The 26,054-nt window shown below is 39.6% G+C and overlaps 1 pseudogene; it reads right to left on the bottom strand.

The window, feature by feature from the left end:
- Positions 1-4,124: 4,124 nt before the first annotated feature.
- LOC101437862 (ribosome production factor 1-like) lies at positions 4,125-25,545 on the bottom strand (annotated as a pseudogene).
- Positions 25,546-26,054: the final 509 nt, after the last annotated feature.

Here is a 26,054-nt window from a genome sequence, read left to right as displayed (position 1 = left end):
CTTCACTGAACATATTAAAAGAAGATATATAAATCTTGTTATTGGAAATATCTTGAGAATCACCAGGCCCAGTAGAATGTTAAATTCAGGGACTTCTGAAGTCCCTTCTTTCACTGATATTCCACGATTTGCTCCCAGATGGTGGACAAATGCGTGTTCACTGAACTGGCCTGGGAACTAGTGGAGAAATGACCCATTTAACATGGTTTTCCATGGTTATCTGGGAATATGCTTTACCTCTCTACAAGGCTCCCTCGTTTCATGGGGAAAAGGCAGGCATGTTAATGTCTAAGCTCTTTGGACGCCTCTGTTAACTTAGCACCAAATGTAATATATGACCCAGTATCCATGAAAGTTCTGTGTCAAATGTCATTAGAGTCATAGAGTTGCTAGCACTGTTCTGCATTTCTCCATTCAGTATGAATCAGCCTGAATCACATTTCCCATTGAAAGGGTTACTGAAGCCTTAAAACCCTTCCAATCAGGATCTCTATGGTTGGATAGTAAGGATGCCAATTAATCCTGGTTGTAAAGGAACAGCAGGGCCCACCAGTCATTGTCCCAAATGGCACACAGGACAATTAGATACATAGGCTGACATTTCGTCTGTGGTATTTACATAATGCCTACCACGGTGATGGATAGAAAGGAGGGACATAGGCGCGGCAGAGTGACGGAGGATAAGGGCAGGATGTCGTTCGTCTTTTCCATTAGGATGACTATTTTAATGAACATACCAACTCATTTCTGCAGTCCATCCAATCATTTGATAGTATAAACTTCTGGAGAAGAGCCCTGGGAATTGGGTTTGTCGGGTAAGGGCTCTTTGGCTAGCAGGGAAGAGGTGTGGAATGCCTCAGGAGCCACCGATACTGGGGGGGACCTCTGAGCTGCCTGTCACAGGAGACTCCTCTCTCCCTGATACCAGGGACTCAAGGTATGGGAAGGACTTGTGCTACCAAAGTGGCATACAGCTGAGAGCTATTTTCTGTCCTCGTGCATTCTTTCAGAATTCTTCTCTCCAGTATCTGCCTCTAGTTTCCTGAGCTCTGGATCCTCACTGAATAACCTTGAGCAAATGACCGCTTCTAACCTCCTGTTTTCTCATCTGTGAAATGAGGATCCTTCCAACTCCCTCTCCCAATGGAGTAACTCTTTCTGAAAATCAGTTTGATCTCCACAGGGAAAGGTATTATATAGCAGCCCAGAATTCTATTTTGTTCTGTACTACCCACAAATACAATTTGTGTAGTCCCAGCCTGACTCCATAAACAATCTGTTTCCTTGTGGGTGCAGATAAGAACACCAGAGAGGTAAAACCAGTTACATTTCAAAGTGTGCAACAAGTCCGCTCTCTGTTTAGGATGCCCCTGACCCGCTAAAACAGGGTTTTCCAACTTTGGCACTGCTGGCATTTGGAGCTGGAGAAGGCTTTGTGGTGGGGCCTGTGCTGTGCCTTGTAGGAGGTTTACTGAGGCCAGTACCAATCCCTCCCAGTTGTAACAGACAAACGTGGCTCCAGACATTGGTGAATGTCCTCTGCAGGTGCAGAAGCACTCCCAGCTGGAAAAATCTGCTTAAAAAAAAAGCTTTGTTAATCATCCCAGTAAATTGGGACAGGGGTTTGTGTTACAATCTGGGTGTAGCCTGGGGTTTATATAGTCTAGCCAATGGCCTCCAAGGTTTGAAGAAAATCCAAGAAAGCCAAAAATCTGATTTTTATATTTGAGTATAGCTAGTTACATGATACTCTCCTGACATTCCCCCCGGGTTGATTACAACTGCCTCTCGTGGTGATGAGGACAAACAAGTGATGCTGGTCCCTGCACCTTGAGCTTTTCTTAAATGAAGGCTAAGGGGACTGCAGTGTCTATTTGAAGGCCACAGATTGAAAAGCAGATCCCCAGCCTTGCATGAGGTGCCGTCTCCTCTCCTAATGATGCTATATATTTCCTGGAAAAAACTTCCTGCTTCCCAGTTGCAGCCCATTAGCTGCTTATGTGTCCAGCAAGCATACCCATTGATTCTTCTCATATTCAGAGTGTGATATAAGAGCTTGCACTGTGCTAGGCCTGTAGTCTATAAACATGCTGTAATCATTTGTAATTAAACCATAAAACAATCTGGCTGAAATAACTCTGAGATGAAATATTACGTCTACTCCTGGATGCCAAAGACAAGAAAGGTATAGAGATTTGGTTAATTATTCTCTCTGCTGACGGAAAATGTTGCGTTTATTTCTTGAAAAGCAAAATAAATGCTATTAGAAGAGGATCCCTTATCTTTAATAAAGGAGACAAGGGTTTGGGAATTTAAAATCCTTTTTTTCTCAAACAGAATATCACCCTCGTAATCCTGTGTCCACTGAATGCTGCCTTCTGTAGGGTCATGCATAGGATACCTTAGCTAACTGGAATTTAACTGACGGCTTCACCTTTCCAAGAAAGAGAAATGAAATCAGGAGGCAGAAAAAATTCTCTCAGCAATCAGAAGAAATTCCCCAAAGCCCATGCATTATGGTTTGTGTGCTAATCAATCAATTAAATAATCAGTTTCTTCATTCAACACAGCTATTATCCATTCAGTGACTATTTGAGCACCTGCTATGTGTCTGGAATGCTGCTAGATGGTGAAGATATACTTGACAACAAGATAGAAAAGTTTTTGTCCCCAAGTATCTTATACTAGACTCTAGGGAGATGTATTTAAACAAACAAAATAGGGACACAAACTAATTATAGATTGTGATTTATGCTATGGAGACTATAAATGAAATTCTGCTAAAGAGAATAGCGACGAAGTCCATTTAGGATGGAGTGACCTGGGAAGACTTCTCTGGGTTGAGGCCGGGAGAATGAGGAGTTATTCATTTAGATGCAGGGAGAAAGACTTCCAGGCACAGGCAACAGGAGCAAGGAAAGAGACCCTGCAGCAGGATGGAGCTCCACACGGTCTAGAAAATGCCAGAAGGCCAGCGTGGGGAGAGGGGGAGAGAGGCCCAAGTGGAGATTGCAGAGGTAGGAACTGGATATGAGGGTTTTTCCAGGAGACAATTTTATTCCAAGTATACCATTAGATTTTTAAGCTCAGGAGTAGCCTTGATTTTAAAAAGGTCACCCTGGGTCCTGAGAACAGACTGACCAGAGATGCAGAGTGGACAGATGGAGACCACCTATGGGGCTTCCACGGGTATCTGGGCAAGACATTTAGGTGGTTGCAACAGGCTGTCAGCATGGACATGGAAGTGGCTAGGGCCTGGAGCTCATGGGACATGCCGATGGGTTGGATAACTGTGTGTGATGGAAACCGGGGCGGGGGGGGGTCCAGGGTGCCTGCTGGGGCTGAGGAGTGACACGGTGATGGGGTGGCCTGTCCTTGGACCATCAGCTCACAGAGAAGGGGCCTCCTCGGGTCTGGAAGCAGAGGCCCCATGCATAGAAGCTGAGAGTCGAGAATCTCGGGCACCAGGTGTGGGGTCTAGAAGGAGTGTAAGCTCCAGGGGGCTTGTCTTCTTGGCCCTTTGGACTCCTTAGACCATATGGGGAGGGACACAAGCAGGAGAAGGACAGACCAGAGTCCTTTAAAAGGCAGGTCCAGAGCAGAGCCCCTTCCTGCCCACTGCCCAAGGCAGTACTCCTGAGCATCCACCCACTAGAATCCAGCTGAACTGAGACAGATGGAGTTGGTTTGCGTTAAAGGAGTCATACTTAAACCAGTAGACACAGAACCCGACAACAAGGGCACTGTATAGGTGTTCGCTCTCTCTGTGCTTAGTATTGATAATCAGGTTTTGGCTCATGGCATATTTTGATATATTTCATAAAAATAGATGGCTTGATAAAAGGAAAGTTTTTATTTATTTATTATTATTATTTTTTTAATTTCCAGTACTGCTATCTTCAGGGGGTTGTTCCAATGGGATGATATAAGTTTTTTAAAAATCAGAATGACTTATTTGTGTTTGTTGTGAATAAACAGCAACTCATGACACTGTACAATTTGTCCAGACAGGGAAGAAGGTTCATGAAATTAGTAAATGCCCTTTTGAAAAGGGTCTTTTGTCAGAAATAATTTAAGTTCAAGATAGTCCCTGTAGCAAAATCCAATACTGTTCCCTCAGTACTTTATAAATGGAGTTTTCTTCCGCTTGCATGCATTTCCTGGGGCTTATGGACCCATTCATATCCCCCATATTTAGAATCGAAGTTTCCTTTCTGAGGAGATCTTAATTTTAAGGTAAAGCACCGTTCAAGTTCCTGAATTCCTACTCTCTCTTCATTCTTGATTATGTTTCATGAAATCTGAATAAGATATAACCCTGCTGATTGTAGAATGTAGCAACCTGCCTTCTGATAAATTGAGGATTATGGGGAACTAGAATTGCAAACATATATCCAAGGGAATGACCCAGTTGCAATGTAAAATTATTCAGAATTATTTCAGGTATGGTCTCTGTGTGGTCCCTGCCTCTTCTCTTAATTTCTTTATGCAAACATTACTCATTTTAAAATGAGCAGTTGGACACAGTGGTTTACGATCTTTAATAACGATCGGATCTGGGAACTCCCTTGAGATGCACAGTGGAATAATTTTTTTGCAGAGCCAGTCCTCTTCTGTAATAAACATGTGAGTTCGGTATTACTGTGGAGAGCTCTTCACAGCGTCGTGCAGTTATCCCATGAGGTCTGCCCGATGTTGCGATGAGAATCTTGGGAGAAGTTTGTTGAAGAAGCAGATTCATCTGGAGCTTCATCGCAAGCAACTTCATCATTCGGCCTCCTCTGGCTTCATCATGTTCTCGCTGCTTGTCAGTGGTCTTGGGTGTGGGCTTTGTAGGGCCTTGTCACCAAGAGCCTCCCTCTCCTTCTTAAGTGTTCCTTCCTCGGCTGCTGTTTCCACCGTGTGAATATAAAGTGTCCCTGCTTCTTCTTCTTAATCTTCTAACTGCCGAATCCTGGAGGGAGGTGGGGGAAGGCAGCAGCTTCTGGGAGTGGAGCCCCGCTCTCTCCTGTTCCATCCCCACCCACTGCAGGCCCCCGAGGTTCTTCGCAGGCAGTTTTCCCCTTGAGCCCTTTTGGCCTCTGCTCTACTCCTATGTCCCGCTTTTACCGTGGTGTTTGCTCCTTTGCCCTGACACAGCATTTCAGGAGCACGCGACCTTGGAGGGTTGGGCTTACAGGTTTGGTGCATGCTGATGGAACTTTAGAGGGCTTACTATCACACCTGTGGTCGGTGACACTCATGTGTTCCCACAGGATGTATGCAAGGCCCATTGTCTGGAGCTTGCTTATGTTGGTCAGTTCACACTTGCAGCTGATGTCCGAGACCTTATACTGGCCTTGGTGTCACTTACAGATATTTGGCCAGGTTAGGAAAACGGTGACAAATTGTGGGCAAAACAGTGTAACTCTCTCAGTGCTGCTGCAAAAACTGCTAAGAAGTCATACCCTTACAGTAGGTGATCAATTGCTTACCCTTTAAAGATTGACTATGACTTTGACCTTGTAGCTCAGCCATTTGGTCAGGGGTTTTATTGAAAAATTCAGATTTGACATTCAGAAGAATAGTTGGCTTGTTTGATTATAGTTTTTATTTCTGGCCCCAGGACTTACTGATACTATAATGATTAGTGGATGACTTTGGGAATCTTTTAAGAATATGTGAGACGAGGTATGTCAAAAAACATGATAAACTGGCTTCCAGGACTTTAAAAGTGATGTGGCAACTCTCCCTGCCATAATCTCCTATGTGTCATTGAGCTCCACGTGACTCCAGTGTGGGGCTGACTGCGGATCTCTCTGAGTTAGCAAATCAAGGTGTCAAATCAGGCTCGTTTATTACTTCCGAATGCCAACAGTCCTGTCCAAAAGTCCTAAAATAGAAAGGGACTCCAGAATGAATCACTCAATTTATTTTAGTCTTTTAGTTGCCACTGGGTAATTTTTACAATTCAGTTCATCTAACTTGGGAGAAGTCTAGCCAGTGGAGCTGTGATGAATCTGGGTAGGAAACTTGATAATGAAAAGGAAGAATTGGTAAATATAAGCTTTTAATTTTAGGAACAAGGTCAGCTTCATGGTTCAGCAAAACTTATTGCTATTCAAGCAGTAAGAGGCTGGACACAAGACCAACAGAGAGTGGTCCAGAGGCAGAAGCTGGAGGATTTATTTTATATTGATTCCTTTGGTGCTATCAGGATTTGTGCTCTAGAAAGGTAATTGGGTAGCAGCATAAAATGCATTCAAAATATAAACATATTTTTCTTCTGAAATAATCAGGTCATTTTTGTAGGGAAACGTGGCTTCTTTCTCCTGTCCCTGATTCATTCGTCTTTAAACTCGTACTGCCTTTCTCCTTCCTCATTAAAAAATCTCTTTGTTTCCTTTGGAGGAGAGAAAAATCAAGCCTTCCTTTCTCCTCACAGAAGAAGCTACTATTTATGTATATGTTTTCCACTCACTCTCATTCGTGATGAATCTCTGATTAGAAATAACCCCATATTGCCCTGTTCTGTCAATCAGCTAAAAGGGAGCTGGGAGTGCTCTGAAGTAAACGTATGGGAGGATAGCCACATATATTTGATACCTCCATTTAAAAAGAATATGGATAAAATTATCATTCTCAGTAGTTCCTCTGGAAAAAAAAAGTATTTGAAAATTCTCATATAGTATTATGGTATCTTGAGATTAGCAATTAAACTGGGGCTTTTGCTCTTGGACTTGTGATTGACTCAGAAAAAACTGTAAAATGAATAGAGATTTTTTTTGGGGGGGGGGCGGCCGGGAAATATTCTCCTTTGGAGCATGTGGTGGAGCCCGTTCTCTTGGGTATCCTATGCTCCTAAGGTTTGCCTTTCTCCTTGATGCCTCACCCAGCCTTGCACATTTATTAATCTTGCTGTCCATTCCTTTCTCTCTATTCTTTGTTTTTCAACAGCCATCTGAGCTGACAGTATTTACATGCTTAGAGTATTTAGATATAGGAAGGCTCAGAAAGAATTCTGTCTACCTCTCCATTTTATAGAGGAGGAAACTGATTTTTTTTTTAAGTGTGGAAGCTGGTGCACAGGATTCCACTATAAATTAGCAGAAATCCTGGGTCTGGAGCTGAGTCTGGGCCGATGATCTCTTCAGGGAAGCTTCTAGCTTTCTAACTTGCCAGTGGCTGCTAGCCCCCTTCCCGAGGATATCTGCATTTTAAAAGGGAAGATTCCAGAGTACATCTTCCTAGGAAGCTGAAGAAATGATTCGAATGGCAAGAACATTAGAGAGGGTAGCAGGCTTTAGGGGGAGGTATGTAGGTTGGCTAGTGTTCCACCAGAATTCCTGTCTTCTGGGGACCTCAGAATGGGAACCTAATTGGAAGTCTTTGCAGAGGTAAGTAGTTAAGATGAGGTCACACTGGAGTAGGTGGGTGCTAAACCCAGTGACCGACGTTCTTGTAAGGAGAACAGAGGGCATGCGGAACCCTGCACAGGGAAGGTGGCCAGATGCAAGGCCAAGGGGGCTAGGGAGTGCTGGCCATCACCAGAAACCCAGAGAGAGGCACGGGACGATTCTCCCTCCATTTCCAAAAGGAACCAACCCTGCTGACACCTTGACATTGGACTTCTGGCCCTACCGATCTGTGAGGGAATACATTACTGTTGTTTTAATCCACCCAGTTTGTGGTAACATGTTACAGCAGCGCTAGAACCCTTAAGGCAGGTGCTGTTTTAGGAAAGGGACAGACGTTTTGGAGTACTGGTCTTCTGGGGCCTTCACACCCACAGCGGTGACCGTGAGGTCTGCCGAGCCACAAGGCTGGCCCCGGATCGGATGCTTCCTGGTCCCTTGTATTTGTCTGCAAGAAGCTCTGTGGGAACGTCCTTCAAGTTCCTTCCAACTTGACAATGACAAGCTTTTAATGTGGTTTCCAAGTCACTATAAATGAATAAGGCAACCTCTTTCCAAATTTACCTTGTTCCTCAAAGTATTTATCACTTAAAAATGCTTGTTCTTTGTAGATATTTGGAAAATACAGCCAAGTAAAAAGTAGAATCCAAAAGACCATCCCTCACATGCCTGTCAAAGCCCATCACCAGTAGAACCTCAGTGTATTGCCTTTCTGTTGAATCCTGTTCTTTTTCCAACTTAAAGACTAAAAGTAGGATTTTTCGTTCTTTCTTTCTTTCTTTGACTTCATTTTCTGACTATGAAATAGTAATATATGCCTGTTGAAGAAAAATTGGAAAATGCAGACAACTATAAAGAAGAAAATATATCATGAATAAATTGACAACTAGAGCTAACCCAAGTGGCACATTTGTTTCCAGCTTCTTAAAAATCCATATTTCTCCATTTCACTTCTTAATAATAAATTAACCAGTATAAAACTAACAGGAGTTACTGTTGTTTTCCACTTGGGTAAGATGAAGTTCTTTCAATCAGTTGCTAAAATCTGTCTCAGTATAAGGTAAAGCTGGATACATGTGAACTCCAATTTCGAAAGAAAAAAGACTTCAGCCCAGAGTTCACATTTAAAAGCCCATGATGGAACATTCTGAACACAGCGGAAGTTGCATTCTGAAATGTCAAAAATAATTGTAGCTTTGTTCAGCTAGGTCTGTTTTGTCCTCAGAATGTTTAGAGGTGTGGCAAACAAACAGTGCCTCCTCTGTTCGTGTGGTGAGCAAATGAGCAGATGGCCGTCAGGTCCACCGTAGGTGTGACTATTGGTGATATATAACCTGAAATGATGCTCATTGCTTGAGGGCACTGCAGGGACCCTGGCCTTGACTCTCTATTTTTCGCTGACTTGGATCTTCTTTCACTCTCCCTCTCTGCCCGTCTTCCTTGCAGTAAAGAGGACAAAGTGCAGTCTGAGAACACAGCCTCTCTGGTGGAGCCAGACTATCTATTCACCCTTTTTCAAATGTACTCTTTGCTGAGCTTGTTCTCGCAAACTTGGGTGCACTTGTTTATTTAATGGCAGCATTCCCCCCTTCAAGAGATGTGACACAGTTCCTGCTCACTGCAGCCCTCGGGGGGCGCTCTCTCTGAGCTCCATGCGCCATGCTATCTTTCCTACTGCTGGACCCTGAATGCTGGGGGGAATAAAACTAGCATATGATGGCATCATCCTTTTAACTGCCCTTCCTCTGTGGAAAAATCGTAGATCTTTCCCAATGGTACTGAACTCCCAAAGAATGCACTGCAGTGGAGAGGAATCTCTATTTTACTCTTTCCCCACTCAGGAAGAAGTCTGCAGCATAATGACAGTCAAACTCCCATTCTCCTTCTACAAATAGCTCCCTGGCTGCACTTTTCAGGCTACAGAAGAGAAGTGAGGCTCATGCAGATGACAGCAAGCTCCCCGAGTGGGCACAGCCATCTAGGACCCCCTACCCCCACCCCATGGGATGTCATAGGCTTTCAGCTTGCCACCATGTTAGCACAAGGAGTGCACCCTCTCTGAATCATGCTAGGATAATAATAGCCTGTCCCGAGTGTTCTTAGCAGGGAGTGTGGGGACGCAGTGGGGGCAATCCGTCATTTTCAGAATATATATCTTTTCCCATCATTCCCATGACAGCCTCACTGCACCACTAAGTTGACTTTCTTTTCTCTGGTGAAGAAAGAAAAACACTGTGGTCAAGTGTCAGCAACAGATAAAGTGAAGGGCAAAATTTCCTGACATTTGCTGCCAGGATCATCAGACAAGGAGCCTCGTCTAGGCAAGTGGTGAATATTTCCTTATTGTTAAGAAAGGATTGATGGGTCCCAGTATATTTGACATGTACTGTCTTTGACACACATCTCTTCTCCCCAAGAATCGGTGACTTTCAATTGATCTTATGTTTCACCCTTAATATGCTTTCTTCAACCTTTTTAAAAACCGTCCTCCATCAATATTTATTTTCATATCTATTGTACTATTTATTGACTTTATATAAAATCAACCCAAAGAATTGAAGCATGGTAAGCAAGTAGGTATATTCAAAGTGCTTTTAAAATTTCTGTTCTTATTAAATGAAGTTGAGACAGGAGCTTTAGTTTCTAGTTTCACAGAACTGTAAATTCACCACTCAGGCTCTCTGTGACCTGGCTCCCTCATGTGTAAATGAAACAGATAAGGCCTATGAAATTTGTCAAGAGGAATGAAACTGGCTTCTCTGAGTTGTTCCGTGTCACCTGTGAGTTAGGTTGTCTTGGAGTTGAGATCCTTGGGTGGGTTAAACAAGTTCAAGGGTGTTTTGTTAATTCTGTTTTGTTATCCTAGACACACATTCTCTGCCCCAAGTGAAAGATCAGTCATTTTAGGTTCTTTAACTTATTTCAGTAGTTTGTGAATTGTAAATCTGTTTTTAAAAATAAAATGAAAAGGGCACGGGGAGTGTCTATGCAACACAACCCAGGATGTGTTGTTGAGTGGCTGAAGATCCAGAAACAATTTGATACTTAGAATCATACAAAAGTAGCCAGAGAGGTGAGTGGTGTTTTAGTGGTTTTGATTGATCAAAATGGATGATTTGATCAAGTGGATAACCTTTTTAATGAGGTGCTAAGTAGCTCTTCTACCTTTGTGACAGCAGATCCATATATTTTCTCAATATGCATAGGGAAGAATTTGGCCTGATTATTAAGTTCATTGCTTGCACTCTTCAACTTCACCTTTTTCAGGATAGTGTACAAGCTGTTTACCTCCTCTTTAAAAAATAAATAAATTCCAAGTTCTAGTACTTCTGGTTTGTGTGAGCAATCTAGGAATTATCAAAAAGAAAATCCATTGACCGTTATTGTCAAGGGTTCTGTTACAAGGCAACATTTATCTTACTTATAGGAAGGTAAGCATGCTGAAGTTTGTGTATTTTAAATATATAACATCTTTATTGACATATATTTCCCATACCATGCAATTCACTCATTTAAAGTATACAATTTATAGTATACGATTCAGTGGTTTTAGAACATTTTCATCACCCTGAAAAAGAAATCCTCAACCCATAAGCAATTACTCCTCGTTCTTGCCATATTGCCACCCACCCCAATCCTTGGCAACTAGTTGCTTTCTCTATGGATTTGCGTGTTCTAGACATTTCGTATAAATGCAATCATCTGATTCATGGACTTTCTGTGACTGGTTTCTTTCATGTAGTGCATGTTTTCAAGGGTCATCCATGTTGAAACATGTATTTATATCACTAATTTAATCTTTACTGGCTCATTCTGAATATTTGCATTGTTTCTAGTTTCATATACTCTCATATAAATAACCCTCTCTATATTATTATCCTTTTCTAAGTTTGTTTGTTTGCTTCTTAGTTCTCCAAGCAGGATAGAAACCAAACATAGTTTAAAGCATTATCTTGGGAGATTTGAATACAATATTTTAAAAATATTGGAATGATCCCAGAATTGCCATTGAATGTATGTTTACTACAGAGATAGTAATTTTTTTAAAAAATTGTGGATTTATTCCCCCATTGGTATTTTTTACATTCATATATATTCGTTTTAAAAATAATTTTTAATTAGAGAAGTTGTAGGTTTACAGATAAATCATGTAAAAAATGCAGTGTTCTCATATAACCCCCCTACCCCCTTTATTAACACTTTGCATTAGTGTGGTAACTTTGTTACAATTGATGAAAGAATATTATCATTGTAGTATTAACTATAGTCCATAGTATACATTAGGGTGTATTTTTTCCAAGATATTACCACATTATTAAAACCTTACAGTATGTGGTATACTTGTTACAATTCATGAAAGAACATTTTTACAATTGTACTATTAGCTATATATAGTCCATTGTTTACAACAGGGTTCTCTGTGTAATACAGTCCTATATTTTATCTTTTCATTTTCATTCTAGTAATATATATAAGATTTAAATTTCTTCCTTTAACCACATTCACATTTATAATTCAGTGCTGTTAATTAGCTACCATTGACACCATCCATTTCCAAACTTTACAATAACCCAAATAGCAAATCTGTACAAATTAAGCATTAACTGCCCATTCCCTACCCCTTCCCAAGTCCCAGGTAAACTATATTCTAGGTTCTAACTCAATGAATATGCTTATTCTAAATATTTCATATCAGTGAGATCATACAATATTTGTCCTTATGTGTCTGGCTTATTTAACTCAGCATATTGTCTTCAAGGTTCATCCATGTTGTCACATGAACCAGAACTTCATTACTTTTTACTGCTGAATAATATTCCACTGTATGTATATACCACATTGTGTTTTTCCATTCATCAGTTGATGGACACTTGGGTTGCTTCCATCTTTTGGCAATTGTGAATAATGCCACTATGAACATCAGTGTGCAAATACGTGTTTGAGTTCCTGCTTTCAATTCTTTTGGGTATATACTTAGCAGCGGGATTGCTGGATCATATGGTAATTCAATAGTTAGCTTTCTAAGGAATTGCCAGAATGTCTTTTACAGTGGCTGCACCATTTTACATTCTTAATAACAATGAATGAGTGTTCCTACTATTTCTCCATATCCTCTCCAACACTTGCAATTTTCTGTTTGCTTTTAAAAAAAATAGTAGTCATTCTAGTGAGTGAGAAGTGGTATTTCACTGTGGTTTTGATTTGCACTTCCTAATAGCTAATGATGTTTAGCATTTATTCATGTGCTTTCTAGTCAGTAGTATATCCTCCTTGGAAAAATGTCTATTTATGTCTTTTGCCCATTTAACAAATGTGTTGCTTGTTTTTATATTGTTAAGTTGTAGAATTTCTTTTTTTATTCTGAATATTAAACTATTATCAGATATGTAGTTTCCATATATTTTCTCCCATTGAGTAGTTTGCCTTTTCACTCTCATGATAAAATTCTTTGATGTACAAGTTTTTAATTTTGTGGACATCTCTTTTTTTTTCCTTTATTGCTTGTGATTTGTGTATAAAGTCTAAGCAACCATTGCCTATCACAAGATCTTGAAGGTGCTTCCCTACATTTTCTCCTAGGATATGTATAGCCCTCATTCCTATATTTAGGCTCATTGATCCATTTTGAGTTAATTTTTTTTTACAAGGTATGAGATAGAGCTCCTACTTCATTCTTTTGCATATGGATATGCAGTTCTTCCAGCACCATTTGTGGATGGCATAATTCTTTCCCAGTTGAGTGGATGTGGCAGATTTGTCAAAAATCTATTGGCCATAGATGTGAGGGTCTATTTCTGAACTCTCAAATAGATTCCATTGGTCTACATGTCTATTCTTGGATCAGTACTAGGCTGCTTTGAGCATATTAGCTTTTTAGTAAGTTTTAAAGTCAGGAAGTGTGAGTGCTTCAACTTCTTTTTTCCTTTTCAAGATGGTTTTGACAATTTGGGTCCCTTATCATCCTAAATACATTTGATGATTTGCTTTCCCATTTCTGCAAAGTAGGCTGTTGGAATTTTGATTGGGATTGCATTGAATCTGTAAATCATTTTGGGTAAAATTGACATCATAAGGGTATTTGGTCTTCAAATCCATGAGCATGGAATGTACTTCCATTTAGTTAGATTTCTTTTCTCAAAGCGTTGTAGTTTTTGGTGCATAAGTCCTTTACATCCTTGCTTAAATTTATTCCTAGATATTTGATTCCTTTTAGTTGTTTTTGTAAAGGGAATTTTTCTCTTGATTTCCTCCTCAGTTTGCTCATTACTTGTGTATAGAAACACTACTACTTTTTGCATGTTGATCTTATACATCACCACTTTGCTGAATTCTTTTATTAGCTCTAGTAGCTTTTAAAAAAAGATTATTTTGGACTTTCTGTAAGTAGGATCATGTCATCTGCAAATAGGGAATGTTTTATTTCTTTGGTGTCAATTTTGATGCCTTTTATTTCTTTTTCTTGCCCAACACCTCAGACTAGAACCTCCAGTACAGTGTTGAATAATAGTGGTGACAGTGAGCATCCTTGACTTGTTCCAGATATTAGAGGAAAAGCTTTCAGTTTTTTACCTTTGAGTATAATGTTAGCTGTGGGTTTTTCAAATATATTCTTATCAGCTTTAGGAAGTATCCTCTTATTCCTATTTTTTTTCCTAAGTGTTTTTATCAAGAAAGGATGCTAGATTTTGTCAAATGCCTTTTCTGCATCAATCGAGATAATCATGTGTCTTCCCCCCTTTGTTTTGTTAATGTGGTGTATTACACTAATTGATTTTCTTATGTTGAACCAACCTTGAATACCTGGGATAAAACCCACTTGATCATGGTCCATAATTCTTTTTTGGGGGGTGGGCGAGAGCAGTGGGATAACAGGGCCAGGGATTGAATCCAGGACCTCGTATGTGGGAAGCTGACGTTCAACCACTGAGCCACATCAGGTCCCATGAATTGGTTTTTTGTTTGTTTGCTTGTTGTTTTTTGTTTTGTTTTGTTTTGTTTCTAGGAGGCTCCAGGGACCAAACTTGGGACCGCTCATGTGGGAAGCAGGTGCTTAACTACTTGAGCCACATCCACTCCCCTCATAATTTTTTAAATGTGCTTTTGGATTCAATTTGCAAGTATTTTGTTGAGGAATCTTCTATCTATTCATAAGAGAAATTGGTCTATAATTCTGTTTTCTCAGTCTCATTATCTGACTTTGGTATTAGGGTGATGTTGGCCTCATACTATGAGTTAGGTTGTGCTCTCACCTCTTCAATTTTTTGCAAGAGTTTGTACAGGATTTGTATTAATTTTTCTTGGAATGTTTGGTAGAATTTATCTGTGGAGCCATCTGCTCCAGGTCTTATCTTTGTTGGAAGGTTTTGATGACTGGTTCGATCTCTTTACTTGTAATTGGTCTGTTGAGACATTCTATTTCTTCTAGAGTTAGAATAGATTGTTCGTATGTTTGGTGTATTTATCCATTTCATCAAGTATGTCTAGTTTGGTGGCATACAGTTGTTCATGGTGTCCTCTTATGATCATTTATTTCCCCTGAGGGTTCAGTAATAAGTCATCCTTCTGATTTCTGATTTTATCTATTTGCATCTTCCCTCTTTTCTCCTTTGTCAATCTAGTTAAAGGTTTGTCAATTTTATTGATCTTTTCAGAGAAATCAAGTTTGGTTTTGTTCATGCTCTCTATTTTTTATTCTCTATTTTGTTTATTTCTGCTCTAATCTTTATTATTTCTTTCCTTTTGTTTGCTTGGGTTTAATTTGATGTTCTTTTTCTAGTTCCTCCAGGCATGCAGTTAGCTGTCTGATTTTAGCTTTTTTTCTTTTTTAATGTATGCTTTTGGGTCTATACATTTCTCTCTTAGAACTGCCTTCACTGCTTCCCGTGTTTTCATATACTGCATTTTCATTTTCATTTGTCTCAAGATGTTTACTGATTTCCCCTGTAATTTCTTCTTTGACCCACTGGTTAAGAGTGTGTTATTGAATTTCCATATACTTGTGGATTTTCTAGTTTGCCACCTGTCATTGATTTCCAGCTTCATTACTTTATGGTCAGAGAAGATGCATTGTATAATTTCAATCTTTTAAAATTTGTTGAGACTTGATTTGTGAACCCATATGTGGTCAATCATGGAGAAGAATCCATGTGCACTCGAAAAGAATGTCCTGCTGTTTTATGGTACAATGTTCTGTATTTATGTTAGGTTTAGTTCATTTATCATATTATTCACATTCTCTATTTCATCATTGATCTTCTATCTACATGTTTTCTCTTTTGTTGAGAGGGTTTAATTAGGTCTCCAACTATTATTGTAGAAGTTTTGATTTCTCCTTTATTTTACTGGTGTTTGCTTCATGTATTTTTGTGTCTTTGGTTCTAAAGTGAGTGTCTTGTAAACAATATATAGTTAGATCATGCTTTCTATTCATTATGGGAATATGTGCCTTTTGATTGTGAAGTTTAATCTGTTACCATTCAGAGTTATTACTTTCAAGAAAGGACTTACTTCAGACATTTTGCCCTTGGTTTTGAATATGTCATATCCTCTTTTTTGTCCTTCTTTTCCTTTATTGCATCCTCTTTTCTGTATAGCTGATCTTTTGTGACATACCTGACTGATCCCTTTCTCATTTTTATTTCTGTATATATTTAAAATACTTTCTTTGTAGTTACCCTGGACTATGTATTACACAGCCTACATATATAAGCTACTAAACTGAAAAGATACCAACTTAGCTTCAATGGCATATGTATTCTCTGCTCCCACATCCCTCTGTTTCCCTCTTTATGTTGTTTTGGTCCCTCTTTATCTTTTTATATTTTGCATATCCATTATCAGGATATATGTCTTTTTCTTGTTCAATTGTATTCTGTCTCATAGGAATTAAACAAAAGAGTCGTATATTGAATATATAGTACTCTTGGGTTTTGCATTTACACTTTTAGTTACCTTTAATGAACATTTTCATTTCTTCCCCCTACTCCAAATCACTCTCTCCTGTCTTTTCCTTCCAACCTGAAGAATTCCCTTTAGCAGTTCCTGTAGGTTGGGTTTTTTGTTGATGAACTTTCTCAGTTTCTGTTTATCTGGAATATTTTAAACTCTCCCTCATTTTTGAAGGACATTTTTGCTGGATAAAGAATTTTTGGCTGGGAGATTTTTCCTTTCTTTAATATATCATACCACTGTTATCTTGCCTGCATGGTTTCTGATGACAAATCTGCCCATTTTATTGAGAATCTCCTGTATGTAACAACTCACTCTTGCTACTTTCATAATTCTCTCTTTATCTTTGGCATTTGGTATTCTGATAAGTATATGACTCTGAGTGGGTCTATATGGGTTTATTCTGTTTGGAGTACATTTCATTTCTTGGTCATTTATATTTATGTCTTTCATAATAGTTGGGAAATATTTGGCCATTATTTATTTTAAAATTCCTTCTGCCCCTTTTTCCTTTTCTTTACCTTCTGGGACACCCATGACATTTATGTTTGTATGCCTCTTCCTTTCACACAAATCCTTGAGGTGCTGCTCATTTTTTCCTATTCTTTTCTCTACCTGCTCTTTTGGCTGTCTTCTAGATCACTGATTCTTTCTTCTTCTCATTCAAATATGGTGTTATATTCCTCTAATGTATTTTTAATCTTCATTATTGTGCCTTTCATCCCATCAAATTTCTTTGTTTCTTTTTTAAACTTTCAAATTCTTCTTTATGCTCACAGTTTGTTTTCTTAATATCTTTTACTTCTTTCTCTATATTTTCCCTTATCTCCTTGAATTAATTTTGGAGATTTGTTTGAACTTTGATTAGTTCCAAATTTTGCGTCTCCTCTGAAGTTTTAATTTGTTTCCTTGACTGAACTTTATCTTCATGTTTCTTAGTATGACTTGTAATTTTTTGCTGATATTTAGACATCTTATTATTTTGATTATTAACTCTGAAAATCAGTTTCTCTTTCTTATCTAAGGTTTTGTTGGTGGTGGGTTTTGTGCTAAGGTTCTTCTTTAACACATGTTCCAACTCATTCTGGACCTTTAGAGTAGCATATGTTTAACTGATTAGATTTTATCAGCTCTTCTCTATCTGATTCTTGCCCTGCTTATGCAGCAGAATTTTTATGGTTGCTTTTTTTGTGCAATTGTTTCACCTCAAGAAGATATCTTTCCTTTCTCTCTTCCTTCTCTGGAAATCTTGATCTGTTCTGTTTGTTTTGTGAATAATTTTCTCTCAAGCTCCTATGATTTGTTTAAATTCTTTCCCTCACTCAGCTTTCCCTTTTCTTTACACTTTTTAGTTCTGGGACCCACCCTGACATAGCAGTTCACTAGTCCCCTTTATTTTTTCTGTGAAGATTTTCTGCCTCCAGTTTCTTCCCTTTTAGGGCATCCCACCAAAGGGACCAAGATAAGGTCAATCCAGGAATGTGGTTCAATCTAGAATGGTCTCTTTTGTGTTTAGATGGTCCAGGGAACAGACCGACTTGAGTGAGTGCACCTTTTGCCAACAGTTCTGCCATTATCTCTCTCTTTTTTTCCCCCTTGGGGAACTTTTTGTAAAGGATACTCCTCATTGGCTTATGTCCCCCCCTGTGTCTCTGCAGAGTTGGGTTCCAATGTCTCGATGTGTGGAGTTCTAACTCACTACTGTGAGTGGCTCTTTAATCTGCATCCACAGCTGCCTTTGCAAGGCTCCTAAACTGTGTGGGCCTGAGTGAGCAGGAGGGTCCAGACTGGCATCTTGGGGAGGAAAATCTCCTCTTGCTTTTGGAGATTATTCCTCTTTTTCTTCAATTCAATGTTTGTGGAATCATTCTCTGACCTCTATCATCCTCCAGAGTTCTAAGCAAGTGGGATTTGCCTTTCCATTAGTTGGTTCTGAGAGAAGACTTTTCCAGGGGAGGTCCTATGTTGCCAGGTTGATGACATCCTCCAATTAATATTTAAAAATTTGCAGAAGTCTTAACATTTCCAGGCAACATTTTCCTTTCAGCATCACAGTTTATCAAGGGTCTATCCTATAGTTCAGCGCCCCACTCAATTATTCAACATAAAGATCTCAAAGACATGGAGACTCTAGGAGAAGGAGGGAATCATATGGGGCAGAGCTGAGATCTGAGCCACTTCCCCACACTGCCCTGGAGAATGACCCCTATATCTTCTTTTTATATTTGACATTTGAAGTAGAAGCACTTAATTTCCCAGTGGAGTGTTTGTATGCTTTGGTTCCTGCAGAAGCTTCAATTGTCTGGATAAAATGGAATTGTGTTCCAAATTTGGAGCAGTTATCTCAACAGAAGAGACTCCCTGAACTGTTTAAAGCTTATTGATCTGAAAAATTTGAAAGGCTTTCTTTTTAAAGAAAGTAAAGAAAAAGAGATATACTAAAATCCTGGTTTGGAGAAGAGAATCATTTCTTTTTCCAGTGGCAAGTTTTTCTTTTTGTGTGCTCACTGACTCTCACCTATCACCTGGTTGATGGCCATTGCTGTATGGAGGACACGATCAACTTGATGCCTGAAGGTCTAACAGAAAGATGAAAGCTGTTTGGGTGTATTGGCTTCCTGGTACACTTACCAATTTTGGAAGATTACTATGTCATATTCAATAGTCCAATTAGGTAATTATAGATAACAAATTGGCTAACACACCAAAGTAGATATTTCATGAGACAGAATACAGTCTTTTTGTTCTTATGTGCATCTGCTTTTATTTTTGTCCTTCCCTCTGGTTGCTGGGACAAAGAGTGAATGGGTGTGTCTACGTGAGAATAGGCTCTCTGACCAGAGCTGCATTGAATCACAGCTAAATCTAAAAGTAGACCTTGGAAGAGCAGGCCAATAAAAATGGAAATCAAAAGAATAGGATGGAAAATTCTGAATAGTAAGCCAGGTGAGCTCAAAAGGGCTCTCTTTAACATTATTACAGGATGTATAACTATAAATAAAATAAGAAGCCAACATATTGGGGTCAGTTCTTAATTACTATCAGAGAAGTAATTAATAGGGAAATATGAACCCTGTGCAAGTTATCTTGTATGTGGTGATTTCCAGGACCACTTAATTCATGGTGAGCCAAAGAGTTCATGGATCCACAGAAAGCTAAATTGTATTGCTTGGTATAAAATATAATTGGGCAGTTTAAAGTTTATGACCTCCAGCACAATACGTTTCTAAAAAATGAAAGCAGAGTGCTTTGTTACTCAGAGATGATTTTATAGGATAGCCAGAGTATTCTCCATATACATATAGTCACTTTGTTTTCTATGTTATCCTTCTTCTCCTTAATATTGAATATAGAGTGAACAAATGAGTCATTGCAATTTTGTGTGAGCACAACAATTAGATTATTATAGTGAGAACTATAGAATGAATGAATAGCATTTTTGTCATGGAATCTTATAAGTGCCATTTGTATTTGTTTTGGAATCAAAGGATTTGCTCAATGGATAGTATTTTTTTTCATATTCTTGTGACATCAAGGGCTTTTGATACTAATTAAGAAATGTACTTTTTGTTTATTGTCCTCTTGCATCTTCATTTAAGAAAAGTGATCTATTTGGAATCTTGGACTACAGGGGAATGTTGATTGAGGGTTTGAATTTGGTACGTAGTTTATCTTGTTATACATCAGTAACCTTTGCAAAAATATTCTCCTGGCAGTAACAACATTAAATCTCAAGCAGCATACAATGCAATTTGTGTCAACTGCCTCACTCTAGATGCTGTGCTAAGACAACATTGCCCTAAGTGGTTTGAGCAATCATCCTTAACTGGAAAGGCGATGCTAACCACACTGTAAAATGAGTTGGTGCAAAATGTGCAGGCTGGAGGAAGGGATGATTTAGCTCTATGATCCACTTGGAACCTGGGGTGTATTCGAAATCAGCTATGGACTGTTGGATGCTATTAGAAGCATGCAGCTCACTAGGTTAAACTTTCAGTCATATTTTAGCAAATAAGCCTGCTGGGAGTGGGCTGCCATTCGTGGCTCATTGATCCTACAAATCACTTTTCAGCTGCGAGTCACTTTCCATACTCTTTCTAAAAGACTGTGAAAAGGCATAAAGAGCAGGAAAAGAGGGGCAACTTTTATCTCCTTTGAAAGGTATTTATTAATATATAAGGAAGAGTTTTGGCATTCTGCTTTGAAGACGCTGGTCTTCTGAGAGGATAGGAGCAGCTTTTCCTTTCCCTTCACAACTGCAACATAGCCTTCTTTATTTTCTGTTTTCATGGACTTCACTAGTGATTGAATCAATGTTTAGTTCTTGTACTTCTATACTTCTTTTAGCCTTAACCTACAGGTGGAATCCATTGACATATTCTTGAGTGTCCTTTATGTTGCATCTGTGTTGTTTTAGGTGCAGTAAAGTAGGGGGAGAAAGTGAAAAACAAAAAGGCATGGCTGCCACCCTCAGAAAGATTATAGTTCAGTTCTCTTCATCAAGAAACACTGAGGCTTAATGTTTCCAAATTACACTGGAGTTTTTTTTCTAACCTGGTGCATCATTGCTTGCCTAGAAATAAAACCAGTGGTAGAGAGAAGATGAGGAGTCAGAGCTTGCAGTCAGGGGTGAATAAAGGACAAAGCCTGTTGCCCTCTTTCTGTCATTGGCTACCATGGATTTTGGTTGATTCTATGACAAATCAATCTATTTGTAGTGCCTACCAAATAGTAGGTGTGAATGGGTTAATCAGAAAACCCCTCTAAAGTTGTGGCAGATAGATGTCTCTTGGGGTTACACAGGAATTGTCAAAATGTTGATATTTCTACCAAACAGGGGTGGGAAGTGATTTAATTTCCAGTTTGGATGCCAGTTAGGGATTGTTCTTTTTTCTAAAGTGGATGAAATATACCTTCCCCTGAAATTTTTTATTCGTGAATGTGTATTGTGCACTTACCAACTGCTGAGCTGCTGTGATCTGAATATGTGGGACATGATTGATGCCAAAAAAACAAGGATGTAAAATGAGAGGGAAACCACACCTAGTTGATAAGTAAAACATGCAGGCAGCCCGCTTTGCAGAGAATATGGAAGGAATAAAACCATAGACATCAATCGACTGTCTAAGAATGGAAGAGGTCTCAACAGAAATTCATGTCACATACTATAAATGTTAAAATCTCGACCAAGAAAGAGAACCTTACCATTTTACTCCTGTGGACAACACTGGGGTTTCTTTATATATCTCCAATGTTTTACTCCCCTAGTTACCACTACCGCACTTTTGTAGATCCAGAGTATTTATCAGCTATGTACTATGACCTTCTTCAAAGGTATGTTATCAGTAGCCCTTTCAATCTTGCTTGTTTTGGACTACACAATTTCCTCTTTCAGGCTGACCACAAAGCAGTTCATAGAGGGAGGTTGGGTTAGACTTACATACCAAAGAAAACCTGCAATTTTGGTATCTTAAGGAAAGGGGGATAGAGGATGTAGTGGCCCCCGATCTCTGACTGCTAAAACCTTGACTCCTTCTTACCAGCCATGCAGTTCTCACAGACAGAAAAGCCTTATTTTAACTCCTGAGTCTGTGGGCAGGCTGTGCTTTTCAAAAGGGAACTCTAAGCTGCTGCATTAATAAATAGGACAGATGGTCAAATGCGGGGGGCCCAAGTCTAGCGAGAAGACGAGCTAGCATGCAGAAGAGTAGAGAAGGTCCTGGATGCAGGGAATGAAAAGTGGGTTGGGGCAGAGGCCATTCCTTTAACTAAATGGCCTGGGTGTTTCTCCCAAACCCACCACAAGGAGAGTTCAGAGGCTGGTTTACACTTCTGCTTGAGGTATTTCTATAGTAATATGAACACGGTTGACCCACTTTTTCTCTATGAATACATTTCATTTTATTCATGAAGTCTCTAGTGAAAGCTCTTTCCAGGAATTGTGGACACTTAGATAAGAGGCCACCCTACTTGACCACTGTAGTCACACTCTGGCCCCCAGGGGGTCAAGCAGGTGAAGGAGACATCATTTACAGACCAATCTCCCTAAATGTCATTCCTGATTAGGCTGGAAAAAAAAATGTATGTTCCGCTGCATTTAAAGGGCGATGAACAGACTTATTTGCAGTTCTTTGTGAAAGACTAGCCTCTTTCAATTTTATTCTTCTCTCCATGAGTACCTATGCATGTATCGGTGGTATATTCTGAGCCTTTTTCAAATCAACCAGTTTTAGTCTTCAGCATGAAATGAAAGGATAGCAAAGGTTGAGTAGCAGTGATTTGTTCTAATTATTCTTTTATTAGAGGACACCATTTTATAGATATTTTTCACATAATGGAATATATATGTATATATATATAAATCATTAGGGCTGCACACTGAGGTCAAGTGGAAGGGATTTGACGCTTGATAGAGTTTGGATAAAACTGTTCATTACATTTCCTTCATATTATATAATTATGGTACTAAAACCAGGAACAAAGGCACTAATTATTGAATTTGCATAAAATTTCCAAATAATTTCCCTTCAGAAATTTTAATGATCAATTTGAGCTTGTGCTGTGAACATTACCATTTTATATTGTTTAAATGGCTGATGAAACTTCTGATTAGGATTCTTTAATATTGATCTTTTCAAGTCTTAAGAGTTATTATTTAGGAGAATATTTTTGCAAAAGTAGGTGTATTAGTCAGGGATCTCTAGGGAAACAGAACTGAAAGGAGATATCTGTAAATAGTATGAGACTTTACAAAATTGTCTCTCTGTGGAGATGCACAAGTCCAAATTCAACAGGGCAGGCTGCAAACCAGAGGCTCTGATGAAGGTCCTTGAAGAGTTCCCCAGGAGAACTGGCTGTCTGAAGTAGAGATGGGGATTCCCTCTCTGAACGCTGAAATCACTTCTCCTTTGAAGGCCTTCAAATGACTGGATGAGATGTCACTCTTTGCTGAAGGCAGTCTCCTCAGTTGATTGTAGATGTAAGAAGCCATCTATGTAATCAACTCGCCAGTGGTTAAAGTCCATGAAATGCCCATGTATTGCAATTATCCCAGTGCTTGCTTGACCAGACAACTGGGCACCATTACCTGACCGAGTTGACCTATCTGCTGAGCCATCACGGTAGGCAATCTAAAATTTGAAACCATTTTCACAGCCCTTTAAAACTGTATAACAATATGCATATGTAAAGAGTCTAACATTTTTCTTATCTTCATTAATAAATGTCACGATGAAATTTCCTGTGAGAAAATGAATGGGTTTTTAGTTTCCGATACTATTTTTATATCAAAATTTTCTAAGTAAAGACAAAAACTTAATTTATAGATGACCCATGCAATTGTTAGCGTAGTTTCTTCATAACTAGCTTGGATGTTATTCAAGAGGCACTTGCCCTCTGTAAAGAAAAGATGTGTTTGATAGATGCAAACATGGAAATTTGGGGCTACTCCTGAATCTGTGTGGCCATCCTGCCCCTGCTCCCCAGCTACCGTGAGCCATGTGTTCTGATCCTTGGGCATCTTGTCCTCAGTGACAGCAGTGTGATCTTCACTGGTTGCAGAACTAGATGTCCAGATAGTCTCTTCGTCCTGGCAAGGACATTGTGGGGCAGCAGCATGTGCTGGTGGCCCTTGTCGTGCTTGCTGCCCACAAGGACCGTCATATTGCTGTCAGGCCCTTCTGCACACAGGGTGTCTGCTGAGAAGCCCCAGGTGAGCCTTCTCACAACTGCAGGGACTAGTCTGGGGGTCCTGCAAACTCGAGCCCTGCATGGCTGCCCAGAGAACTGATGGAATCAGTACCTCCCATTAACTGTGATCCATTCCCAGCCCACCAGTAGGAGAGCCTTTGGAAAGCCCTGCTCTCAGCAGTGATTTCAAACCTTTAAAACCATGACCCACAGATACCACATCATGACCCAGGACCTACCCTCCCACTACACACACACCTGAAACAAATATTTTAGAGATGATGCTGCTTCTTACATTATGGGATACACTCTGATATTTTGAATTCTGTTCTTTTTTTTTTTTTTTAATGGTTATTGTGACAAATTTATAGGCTGCTCAAAGGTCGTAGAGTTTGTAAAACACTGCACTGAACCATCAGTGATACCATCAAGTATTCTAACTGAGAGGGACATTTATCAAAACAATGAGGAGCAGATATATCTCCAGGGGTTGAAGACCTGCTTCCCATATGGAAGGTCCCGTGTTATGTCCCCAGTACGTCCTGAAAAACAAACAAGCAAAAGCAAACAAGGGAGTCAGCTTAGGGGAGCTGATATGCCTCAGTGGTTGAGCAAGGGCTTCCCATATACAAGGTGCCAAGTTCAGTTCCTTGGCCCCAGTACCTCAAACACACACACACACACATAATGGCTGTTATAGAGTCTTAGTTGATTTGTGTTCTTTCTGTTTCGGCTTTCCAGGATTTTCCACACCTTCTATCCTAACCATGTAGTTATTTGGCAATCTGTGCACTACATTTAATGAGTCAATTAATGTTCTTATCTCCATTCAGTGAGTTTCAACTTTTTTTAAAAAGATTTATTTATTTATTTATTTATTTATTTATTTATTTATTTATTTATTTATTTATTTCTCTCCCCTCCGCCCACACCCCGGTTGTCTGTTCTCTGTGTCTATTTGCTGCGTCTCCTTTGTCTGCTTCTGTTGTTGTCAGCGGCATGGGAACCTGTGTTTCTTTTTGTTGCATCATCTTGCTGTGTCAGCTCTCCATGTGTGCGGTGCCATTCCTGGGCAGGCTGCACTTTCTTTTGCACTGGGTGGCTCTCTTTACGGGGTGCACTCCTTGTGCGTGGGGCTCCCCTGTGTGGGGGACACCCCTGCGTGGCAGGGCACTCTTTGTGCGCATCAGCACTGCATGTGGGCCAGCTCCACACGGGTCAAGGAGGCCGGGGGTTTGAACCATGGACCTCCCATGTGGTAGACGGGCGCCCCAACCACTGGGCCAAGTCCGTTTCCCCAGTGAGTTTAAACTTGATTCCTGATTTTTCTCTCTCGTGAAATCTCTTCAACTGTTGGCTAATTCCATGAAAATTATTTATTTTCATTGAAGCTGTTAAGATCCGTTTGCTACTTTTTTCCTTCTAATGATATAAAACGGAATTAAAAGGGAAAATTACCTTTTAGCAATAAAGCGGGACTTACCTGAACAAGACCAAACGTGGTGATGGTCATTATGCCTGTTCTACTTGAGGGGGTGAGTCCAGTGACAGACGATTATGGACAAAAGCAAATCCATATGCCATTGAAAGTAGAGAGCCTTTGTCTTTGAGGAGTAAGACAAAGGGTCCATTTAGAGTCAAAGTCTTCAGCGGGTGTAGCCAATTAAGCTGTTCTCACAGAGTAATCGCAGGGAATGAAGCATTTGGGTTTTCCTTGAGGCTGAAGAATCTTGTAACGACATTGCCAAGTTGTTCACTTTTTCCCTTTTGCTTTCTGATTTGGAAAAGCTAAATTTAAACTTTTAGTTGTCAACATTCACAATGCCATCTTAAGTGAAGTAATAATGATATAAAAGGTGTATGTAATGGTTGCCGTTTTGTAATATAGATATAATATATATATATGGATAGAAAAACAACTAGAGGGGATATTTACCAAAATAATGCCTGAAGTAGAGCCATGGATGAGCTTTATTCTTTTCCTGTAGGTTTTCAAGTTTTTTTCTAATTTTTCCATAAACA

This window comes from Dasypus novemcinctus, chromosome 22 (assembly GCF_030445035.2).
Source record: "Dasypus novemcinctus isolate mDasNov1 chromosome 22, mDasNov1.1.hap2, whole genome shotgun sequence".
In the NCBI taxonomy this organism is placed as follows: Eukaryota; Metazoa; Chordata; class Mammalia; order Cingulata; family Dasypodidae; genus Dasypus; species Dasypus novemcinctus.
This window is presented reverse-complemented; position numbering and strand designations above follow the sequence as displayed.